At 36.9% G+C, this 11568-nt stretch overlaps 1 long non-coding RNA gene across 1 annotated transcript; it reads right to left on the bottom strand.

Annotated features, from left to right (window-relative positions):
• Window positions 1-769: 769 nt before the first annotated feature.
• LOC141373293 (uncharacterized) lies at window positions 770-11274 on the bottom strand. Its single transcript, XR_012379120.1, has 3 exons — window positions 11083-11274; window positions 6302-6480; window positions 770-950 (listed from the first exon to the last, which is right to left on the bottom strand). It is a non-coding gene; the product is annotated as an uncharacterized lncRNA (long non-coding RNA).
• Window positions 11275-11568: the final 294 nt, after the last annotated feature.

The following is an 11568-nucleotide window of genomic DNA, read 5'->3' as shown; positions in this document are numbered from 1 at the left end:
TCTTAAGAGCCTTATTTACAGCAGGTGATAGAAAGTATTTTACTGTTTTTGTTTGGTTGGTTGGCTGGGTTTTTTTTTTTTTAAGATTTATATATTTGAAAGAGTGAGCAAGAGAGAGAGAGAGACAGCATGAGCCAGAGGAGGGGAAAGAAGCAGACTCCCTGCTGAGCAGGGAGCCCAATGTGGGACTTGATCCCAGGACTCTGGGATCATGACCTGAGCAGAAGGCAGATGCTTAAGCAACTGAGCCACCCAGGCACCCAGCATTTTACTGTTTTAAGCAAAAAGAAAAAAAAAAGGGAAGGGGAAGGGAGGGGAGGGGAGGGCAAGGGGAGGGAAAGGAAGGGAAAGGGAAAGGAAAGGGAAGAAGGAAGGAAGGAAGAATGAAGGAAGAAGGAAAGAAGGAAGGAAGGAAGGAAGGAAGAAAGGAAGGAAGGAAGAAGGAAGGAAGGAAGGAAGGAAGGAAGGAAGAATGAAGGAAGAAGGAAAGAAGGAAGGAAGGAAGGAAGGAAGGAAGGAAGGAAAGAAGGAAGGAAGGAAGGAAGGAAGGAAGGAAGGAAGAAAGATCCAATTTTCTTAAAACTATTTTGTCAAAAAATAAATAAATAAATAAAATTATTTTGTCAAGTGTTTTTGCTGCATCGATTAAGGTGATCATGTGGTTTTGTCCTTCATTCTGTTAATGCGGTGTGTCACATTTATTGATTTGCATATGTTGAACCACCCTTGCACCCCAGAGAAAAATCCCACTTGGTCATGGTGTATATAATCTTCTTAATTGAATAGCTGAATTCAGTTTGCTAGTATTTTATTGAAGATTTTTGTACCTATCTTCTTCAGGGATATTGGCCTGTAATTTTCTTTTCTTGTAATGTCTTTTTCTGGCTTTGGAATCATGGTACTCCTGGCCTCATAAATGAGTTGAGAAGTGATCCCTCCCGTTCAATTTTCTGAAAGAGAGTGGAAAGAATTGATGTAAGTTTTCTTTAAATATTTGGTATAATTCACCAGGAAAGCCATCTAGTCCTAAGCTTTCCTTTGTTGGGAGTTATCTGATAACTGATTCAACCTCATTACTAGTTATAGATCTACAAAGATTTTCTATTTCTTCATAATTTTAATGGTGTATCAGTTAGCTTGTACTATATAACAAATTACCCCAAAACTTAGAGATTTAAAAGAATGACTATTTAGCTCATAATCATGAGGGCAGTTCTTGTGGTTAAGCCAACTCAGCTGATTCTTCTTGGCTCTCTCATGTCTCTGGGGTCAGCTGGTAGGTTGGCTGGCAGCTAGATTATCTAGAATGACCTCACTCACGTGCCACGGTTGCTAGTAGCAACAATATTTCCTTTCTTTTCTCCTCTCCCCTCAAAGTCATATAAATTAACTGAGTTAAAAGGTTCATAAATAGAACATAATTTCCACCAAAAGTAAACCCATTTAGAAGGAAGAAAGGAGGGCAGAGAAGGGGGTCTTGTCTGACCTGATGCAGCAATAAGTACATGATATACCAAAGAACCAAAACATATCACCTTAGTGGGAAAAAAAATAATTAATTTATCCAGCAATATTTATTGAGCATGTGACAGACATTGTTTAAGGCACTAAGGAGCAGTGACTAATATGACAAAGTCCTTTCTTTTTTTTTTTTTTAAAGATTTTATTTATTTATTTGAGAGAGAGAGAATGAGAGATAGAGAGCACGAGAGGGAAGAGGGTCAGAGGGAGAAGCAGACTCCCCGCTGAGCAGGGAGCCTGATGCGGGACTCGATCCCAGGACTCCAGGATCATGACCTGAGCTGAAGGCAGTCGCTTAACCAACTGAGCCACCCAGGCGCCCAACAAAGTCCTTTCTTCAAGTAGAATAGTCTAGTTGGAGAGGCAGAAATAAATATATAAACAGAATTTCTGAGAGAAATGAGTAATCTAAGGTATATAAATATGATGTTGGGATATGGGAGATACACTGCAGGGGAAGACTGTCCTTTGAAGTGGGTGGTCAGGAAAACCTCTCTGAGGAGATGGCATTCCATCTGGGATCTAACGATGAGAAGGAGCTTGCCATGCTAAGCACTAGGAAGTACTATTCCAGGTCTAGGGAAGCACAAATACAAGGGCTTGGAGGCAGTATGATTTTGAGGGAAGTGAAGAAGGAAATCAAAGCAGAGGAAACAGCTTGAGGAAGAGCAAAATGATAAAAATAATGAGTAATAATAAATTTTTAAATATGAAAGTACATGGCATGTTTGGAAACAAGAATTCTGACATAGCTGAACTATAATGTAGATGGGAATGAGGCTAAAAAATCAAGGCTTGGAAGAACATTTGAGAATCTAGACTTTATCCTTCAGATAATGGGAAATAAAGGGATGGTGTAGGAATGGATGAACATAGAGAATGGATTGAAGCATAAAGAGACTAGAGACAGGAGTCCATATAAAAGATATTGATTGCCCTGGTCCAGGTAATACAGAGAGGCAAAATCAGCACAGCAGCCTTGGTCATGGGAAGGAAAGAGAATTAAGAGACATTTCAGGGGTGGACCCATAATATGTGTAGTGAGCAATCATATATAAGGGTTCAGAGAGGGAAGGAATCAGAAAACTCTTTGATTCCAAATTGGGCGGGATGTGCAGAGGAGGAAAGGGAGCCAACAGCCAACATATGGAGGAGCAATTCTGTGAGGCACGTTTAGTTTACGTCGTATCTGGAATGTCAGATATCTGTGGAGTAGCCAAGGAGAGCTGTTTGGCCAGCTATGGGCACATGAGGTCTGGTTTTGAGAAGAAATGGGTAAAGATGCAGATTTGGAAGTCATAGGCATATAAATGGGAGTTAAGTCCGTGCGAGTGGATGAGGTGGCTCAGAAGAAGAGAGGGTGAGGAAACAGAAGGATGAGAGGGCAGGGAAGATGAGTAGAAGAGAATTTTAAGAATGATTTCATTTAAGGTATGAAAGAACAAAAAGGAGCCAGCAAAAGGTACTAAACGGGGGTGCAGAGCGATAAGAGGAAAATCCGAAGAGAGCATTAAATCAGAAGTGATTCGATGAGAGAAGGGAGTCAAGAAAAGTCAAAAATACTGTCAAGAGGAGACGTCACCATAGTTGGACTTGTATGGTTAACTTTCTGTGGATTGAGTAAAGTCTGTTCAGGAGGATTGGTCTGCATCACTTCTGGAAATAAGTATAATTGTGCCAGTCAAAGTGCATAATTTTCTGCTGCAGTGAAAACTTTGCCAGCGGTCAAATACCAGTACTTTTAAACCTAATAAAGACCTATTTCACAGTTAGAGGTATTTCTTTCCCTCTCCCCTGCCCCCTGATTTCATGCAAATTATGGATAAAGAATGTAGCCATTTAATAAATCACTGTACTTTTGAACTTAGCTATAATAGGAATCTACCAGAAAGTGACTTAAAAGAAAAACTATAAAAAGTATTCTGCTTATGTTGAACGAGTTAAGACTTTTAGGGAGATAAATGAAATAGTAGTTTGCTAAAAATAGGGTACTTTGAACAAAATAGACAGTGTCATGCATGTCCTCTGCATATAATTGATATAAATAGTATTATTTCACTTCTAACCATTATCACTTAAATGGATTATCACCTATGAATTTTTCATTGCAAGTTGCAGTCTAACCCCAATCAAAATTAATACCTTTCAAAACAACAGGTTTCATCTCTGTCTGCACTGAATAATTACTAAATTGATGTAATATCTTACATAGAGCATTATCACGAAGGTCAGACCATGCTTTTTCAAACACATCATTTTCCTTGGACTCTTTCTCAGTGCCAATCACCTCAGAAGATCTCTGCTAATGTCATTACAAAGAAATACAAAATTAAGTCTGCCATGTTACTAATGTGCCATTATTTTGTAAAAGAGAAAAATCTAATATAAATTTAAAGAAAAGGGGTGGGGGGAATGGGAAGAAAAACATATCAAAATGTGAAAATCAAGTAAGACAACTTGTTCAGATTCCAACAGTCCACAACATACCACATTATGCTGGTCTCATAAATTTTCCTTTAGCTTGCGATAGAAAATTAAATTACCACATTTCTTCGATTTAAGGCCTTTGAATTTAATTTATTTCTGAGGTTGCTTCACTACATATTTTCCTATTAAGGTAAAACTTATTATTTCAGGAACTATTCACACTCTATTTTTGGTCCTCTAAGATCTTAAAATGCAAATAGTGTTTAGTGATTTTATTAAAACATTACAAGGAATGTTAAGTAATTATCATAGATACTGTTGATTGTCTACCCAACAACTATTCCTTCTTTCTATCAGAATCCTGATTGTATACAGCCATTCACCCCATCCTCTTCACTGGGAATATCCAGATTAGACTAAGCCAATAGTGGGCACATCAGTGCCCAGAAAACTGATATTGGTCCCAGGATGAGCCTATGACTTAAACTGGCCCAATTAAATTGGAGAGGAAGGCTATATCCTCTCTTTCTCCTGCTAGACATGGACAAGGAACATGAAATCCCAGTTGCCACAGAAAAACGTCTTGCTCCCTCAAGAAGAACCAGTTGTAAGACCAAGAATGACATAACAGAGTTACGAAAAGAACCTGAGTTTTCGATGCCTCCGTTGACCAGCACTGCATTACACCTGTAGTCCACTTTACCCCTTGGACTACCAGAAATGGAAAAAAATAATAAATGTCTTTTTTATTTAAGTCCATTTGAGTTAGGATTTTCTGCCTTATGCACCCAAAAGTATCTCAAGTGATACAGTAAATTTACCTACATTTTTAAAAATAGCATTGTATATTTCCTTCATTCTTTCCTCACAGGTTGGGTGGCTTATTTCTAATACATTTGAACACACTGAGGCACACTAAGGCCAAATTGCCAAATATAATCTAACTAGACTAGAACTAGAACTTCCAGGGCCTAACATACCAATGACACATCATAGTCCTCTAAGATATGTGGTTTCCTTATGGCACTGGCTGCATATTTTTAGTCTCACAATCAATGAGGTTCAACATTCACAAGCATCCCAAATTCCTCTATTTTGCCACATGTATCACCATAATCCAAGTCACCCTAACTATCCCTCATCTGAATCCCTATTATTATCTTTTAGCTGCTTCTATCACTGCTGTCTCTAAAATTTATACTGCCCACAGAAGCCAAAGTGCCCTTCCTAAAACATAAACCAGATCATATCACTTACTTAACATCTTCTAATATCTTCTACCACACTCAGAATAAAACCTAAGCCCCTAACCCTGGCTTACAAAGCTCTAAATGATCTCTCCCCTTCATAGTCGTTGGACCCATGTCTGACAACTCTCTCCCTCACTCACTAGACTCCAGCCACACAAGACTTCTTTTCTATTCCTTGGACACATCACACTTATACCCAAATTAAGGGTCTTTTCCCTAGCTCTTCACCCCTCCTGTAAGGTTCATCCCCCAATCTTTTAACAACTAATGTCATCTTTTAATTCGATCTTATTCTAAATGAAACATCTTCACAGGGGCCTCCCTCAATCATGCAAGCTAAAATAGCTCCTCAGTCAACCATGTATCACTTTTGCATAACCCTTCTTACCATCCAACAATTATCTTGTCTATGAATAAATGAAAGCATCCCTGCTTTGCAGATGCCTCAGGCCCTTGATAAATGCACTTCTTTTTGTATAGTTCAGTCATACATTAATGAGGTTTGAAATCCCACATGTTCCTTGGACTAAGTCTAATTCATATATATTAGCAACAAAATCAGATATCACTGAAAACCTGAGCAAGTCCAAATGATCATAAAAAATATATATATCTAGTTCCATGATTAGAAAAAAAAAAAAAGTTCAAACCAGTTTGTCCCTCGGAGTCATAGCTATAAATCAGAAAGACCAGTAAGATAAAACAGGTCTAGACATTGACCTGCGTTCAAACTGTATTCACTAACTGAAATTGGTGTTTACCAATGAATGGTATTTGAAAGCCATAACAAAAAGGTAGAGCAATTACCAAGATAGCAGAAAGTAAAGCAACCATGAAGAGGAAGATCAGATGAAATTCTGAAAAAATATGTAGGTTTGAGTCACAGAAGGTTGAAGTGGTCTCACTGCGCTCTTGTTATAAGGCAATCAGACCAAGTCCTTGTAATGAAAGAGTACTGTTAGCGATCTGTCATGATCCATGGCCTTATAAGTCATTAATTTAGTAATTTTCTAAAGAACCAAACACTTTGTGCAAGTAGGGCATGTCCACTAGGTGCTTCCATGCTTATCTCCAGCATTTTCTTTCTCTGCTTAGTTATTCACCTCGGAAGGGAAGGAGACTGAAGATTAGCCTGGAGCAAATGAGAATCTTTTTGTTTGTAGAATACACACAAAACTTAGAGATCCGTACAGCTGTTTTTTCCACCCAAGTCAATGAAAGCATAAGAATTGTTTCTGAGCAGGTGCTTTCTCAAGTAGAACTTGCCAGGACCAACCTCCATCTATTAGAAGGAATATAAAATACACATGTTAACATACTTCTCTTTACCTCCCATCTTCCTAGAATCCCAGTGCTGCCCAAACCAAAACCTGGCTATAGATTCAGACTTGGAACAAGTAAATGAAATCTGCTTGCAATTCATACTTTTAGTATAAAGTGCCCAATTTTAGAGACGTGGTTCTGCACATTAGATTAATGTTAGGCTAGTTGTTCTTTGCAAAGGGATTACTGTAGCTCTCTGAAAACAAATGTGGCTGCCTATAATCCCTTATGCCAAGGATAAGCAGTGCTGAATATAAAAGACAATTGCCAACTGCTTACTTGGTATCTATTTTGTCCAGGCATGTAAAAGACAGGTACTTGTGAAAACATCATCTTTTACTTCCATCACTCACTCCAAGCTGCCTAAATACCCGTCTTTAAAGTTTATTGAACTCACTTGGATGCTAATTCAATTTGAATTCAAACATGTGCTCCCAAATTATAGATCATTAGACAGATACTATAGAAAAATTAGGGCACATTTTGTACCTAATATATCTTAGAAATATCTTTCTTTTTCTATTGAAAGATTATGTCAGATGTTCCATGTTAAGGAACACTCAAGTTTCTTGCCTTCCTCCATTTGTCTCTTCTATTTTTCACCAGTTTCAATGAGTACAATAAGTTCTTCATTTGGAATTTGTTTTTGACAAACCAGCTTAGGCAGAAAAATGAATGAATGAAAACTATTTGATTACCTGCAATTGCTTGTAACCATAGTAGTGTCTAAATGCATAAAAAATTTGCTATAAATAAGAAAAAAAGCGAATTTGACCCTGTCATTTTTAAAATAATCCATTTGAATTCATCAAGGATGATAGGGAATACTTTTTCTTTTCCAAATCCATCTCAATGGAATTAAAAACTCTTTGGGGGCAGGAAGCAGCTCAGACCAGTGGATAGAAAAGTGAAGATTTGAAATCAGATCAGAATAGCAGCTCAAGTATTTAAACCACTTTGTGACTTCTGCCAGGTTTCCTATTCAGTCTAGGCCTGAATTTCCCATCTGTAAGATAAGGATAATAATATCTACCTGACAGAGTTGCCTTGCGAATGCAAGATTTAAGCATCTGACTCATCAAAAGCTCTCAATTAGTATTTGTTCTCTATGGATTTTGCAGCATGCCCAGCTAAGGGCTTTACATCGTAGATACTCAAAGAATGTTTCCTGAATATCATAAAATCGAATACTATATATCCATGCTATGAAATATGTACTTTTATATAAGGAACAATTACAATTAGTAAAAAATTTTTAAACTTTAGATTCTTCTAAGCTTTTGATTGCTTCCAATTTCTCATTTGTATTTATCCTATCTTAGCACTCACCTCTAAACCAAAATGGAAAATTAGTGCGTGATTACATTCTACTTAAATGTATGAAAAGTCACATCTCATATACCAGTCTGGGTTTGGTCAGGAAAGCAAGGTTGGTATCAGCAGTAAGGGGGAAATGGATGGAATATAGAAATTAAGAGTACACAAATACGCGAGGATACAGCAGTGAAGGTTTCAGAAGTTGGTCATTGGAGCATCTCTTAACTGGAAAAGGGAAAAGCCATTTATTCCTCAGAAGCTTAAGAAGCTGCCACAACCATGAAATGGGACCTTGTGGAGAGATCTGGAAACCATGTGCTCTGCCACAACCTAGAGAAATCATGGTCCGGGGAAGTCCAAGGAAGTGCCAGAACCACTAAGTGGGAGCTTATAAAGAGGTCTAGATGCCAGCTGCATCTTACCGTCAGTATCTTCTCGAGGTAACACTTCACCTCCACCTTCTAAATGTCACTTAAATTCCTCTTAATGGCAGATTCTAACCCAACACCATCAGGGAAGGCGATTTAGGGAAATGTGGTTCTCTGACTTAGCAGGGGCTGCTGGTGATGGTACCAACCAACCAAACACAGTCCATACAATACCCTTGTTAACTCACCAACTCAGTATCCATCCTAATACTATAACCATCTTCAACTTCCAAATAAAGACAATGGCATAATGCTTCCACCTAAACTAATGCAATCATCCTTCATACAACCAAAGACAGGCTAACCATTCAACAAAAAGAGAAGACAGATAAAAAGTCCACGTCACTGCCAATTCTTTAAAACACAAAGCAAGATAAGCCCACTGTCCAGAGACAATGTGTAGGACAGACTTAGGTTCAAACTCTAGCTCTCCTATTTGACCATTATATGACCTCTGACAAATTACATACCTCTCTGGATCTTAACTTCCCCAACTGAAAAAAAATAAGAAAACCTGTCTTCTAAGACTCCTTCAAGGATTTGCAATGTGAAATGTCTAGCTTATAGTAAGTGTTCAACAAATAGTAGCTTTTATCAATATTCATTCTAAGTCACATGGATAAATTAACATTTCTGGCTGATGAACTTTCTTGATGTTCAACAATGTATTAAATTGTTTTCATACCCAGGAATATATATGGTTGCATATTGCATAAATGTTCTAAAACAAACATTAGCTGAAATATCCAAATTTAAATAATCAATTTCTTCTTCCTGCATAGATAATCTAAATATAAGGATACAGAAGGGTGGTTAAACAGTCAAGAGTTGGCAACAAAACCAAAGAAAAGGAAAGGCTAAAGATCTGAACTATATACAAGTTGCAAGATCAGCTCCTGAATAATAGGAAATTTACTCTTTATCCCAAAAGGCAGCAGTCTTATTGTATCTAAATTATGCCAGGGGTGACTTCAGGAAGGACTTGGCTTTCCTACTACAAAGATCTAACCCATAGGTCTGTAACTTAATGCTCTGACTTCATGTCAGAGGAGAAAAATCTCAACTCAATTATCCTACCAGAAAACACAAATTTGTTGACACTGGCAGGCTACAACACCATGAAAAATTATAACTGGAGAGAAAAGAAAAAAAAATCTGTGTAAGTCAGAGTACTTGAGATGTATCTCTTCATAACTTGGATGGTTATTCTTTTATTTGGACAAAGCATACTGAAGGTTTTCAATGTTTGTACTGCAATTCATCCATACTTATGATATAATATCCAAAAGGCAGCCAGCAATCCCAACCTTTAAAGCTGCCAACCACAAAAAATTACTTAGCACAACAATGATCTTTCTTAACCATAAATGACGTTATGTTAGGCCAAGCTTCCTAGACAGACTTGGATTGAAATAGCTCTTTACCCTAGGGCTACTGACTGTGTAACATGCATGCATGAAAGGGGGAAAAGGCAAACATAAAATGTAAGTGAATTAAATTAACTCTTAAAATACCTCAAATTTTGATTAAATGGGGACAAAGACTTTTTGAACAGTAGTTCTTTGAGTTAAATCATTTCTATGTGTGCTATGTACAAAAATCCTAGAAAGTGTAGGATGCTTAAAATTATGTTTATGATTCTAAAAAATCAATTGCATGCCAAATATAGGGTTGTATAGACAAATCTCAGCTAATCTCAGTGGAGTATTTGGCTCAACCACTAAAATAACAGGACTTATGAGAAAATTATATTAGAGGCATACTATTCAAAACCCAACCATTTTGCAACCAGGGCGTCTATAGTAAACCTTCATTTTTGAACATTTCTAATGGCAGCAAACTTTTCCATCCATAGAGGAGACATGTACATTCTTCCTAATTTTATCTCCTTGAAAACAGGAAAAAAATGCTTTTCTACTTGATAAGAACTCCCCAAATGATACCATGCTGGTTTTCTTTCCTCTAAGCTAAATGTATATGATTTTTAAAATATTATTTAGGTTTCAGACCTTTCATTATTTCGTGTGACTTTCCTTGAAAAGCTTTCAGTTTATCAGCATCACCTTCCAAGGGTGGCATCCCAATAAAGTGAGATGAATGAGGTGAGATCTAGCTCTGGACTGTTATTACTCTCTACCTGTCACCTCCTTGTCACTGTGGCCTACCTATCTATCTGTGAAGCCTAAGATTGAATTAGGTTCTAAGCAGACATATTACATCATTGATTTGTCATGAGCTCATAAACGACAAAAAAACTCTGGTCTTTTTTTTATAAATTAATGTTAAGACACAGCTTGTCCATTCTATATTTAGTTAGTTGATTTGTAAACTCACGGTAACAGTTTCCATTAATCCCTATTACACTTCATCTTCTTAAACTTAGTCCTTTATTTCAAGCTGGCTCTAGATGTCTATTCTGTCATCTAATACATTCGCTAAGCTTCCAAAGTCCATGTTAACCCCATGTTTCCTAAGCACATCAACAATGTTGAGTAGGCATAACCTCAAACGTCTGCTGCACATAAACAGAACAGGCTGGTATATCTGTAACACTTTTCTCATCAATCAACCTATAAGCTTTATTCAACAAAGGAATTTGGGAAATTTGAAGGACCTTATTCTAAATTCAGAATCACTCACAGCAAGCACTTTTGCTTTTTCAAAGAGCTCAAAAGATATCTTTTAATTAATCCATTGGGGCATTTCACTCTAAATTGATAATCAAACTCATCAATCCATAGTGTTCAAAATATTTTTTAATTTCAGAATTTAATATTTATTTTAGTGGTATTTGCCCATTTCCAGTTTTTCAATACCTTTATTATTGTCCAAGACATTTCAAAAATGTCAAAAGAAGTTAGAAGCTCATCACCATATTCTCTGTAATGAGGAAATGTAGAAACCAAAGAGAACTATGTGAGTGCAGGATTCTCTTCCACATTCATATCCCCTGGATGCCACATTGCATTATAATGAAGACTTCAGATCAGACTTGAAAATTGTTTTGAATATTTCTAAAAAAACAGGAATAGTAGGTAACAGAACATTTCAAGTTCAGCTCAGAAGATAACATTTTTCACAATCCATTCTCTGAATTACCCAGGTTTTGATATCTAATCTTGATATCTGGTAAGGTGAGTCCTCATTCATCCTCAATATTATCTTACTCATCTTCATCATCACCAACCTTATTTCTCTTCAATATTATCTTAGTTACCTCTGTTTTTGTTTTCATTTTCACATTTTAGAATTATCCTATCAGGTTACACACACATAAATGCAAGCACATAAAAAAGTGACAG

The sequence above is a fragment of the Callorhinus ursinus genome, unplaced genomic scaffold (assembly GCF_003265705.2).
Source record: "Callorhinus ursinus isolate GAN/ISIS: 27379988/994484 unplaced genomic scaffold, GSC_fseal_2.0 scaffold1, whole genome shotgun sequence".
NCBI classification, from domain to species: domain Eukaryota; kingdom Metazoa; phylum Chordata; class Mammalia; order Carnivora; family Otariidae; genus Callorhinus; species Callorhinus ursinus.
Note: the sequence above shows the minus strand (reverse complement) of the source record. Positions and strands in the feature narration are given on the sequence as shown.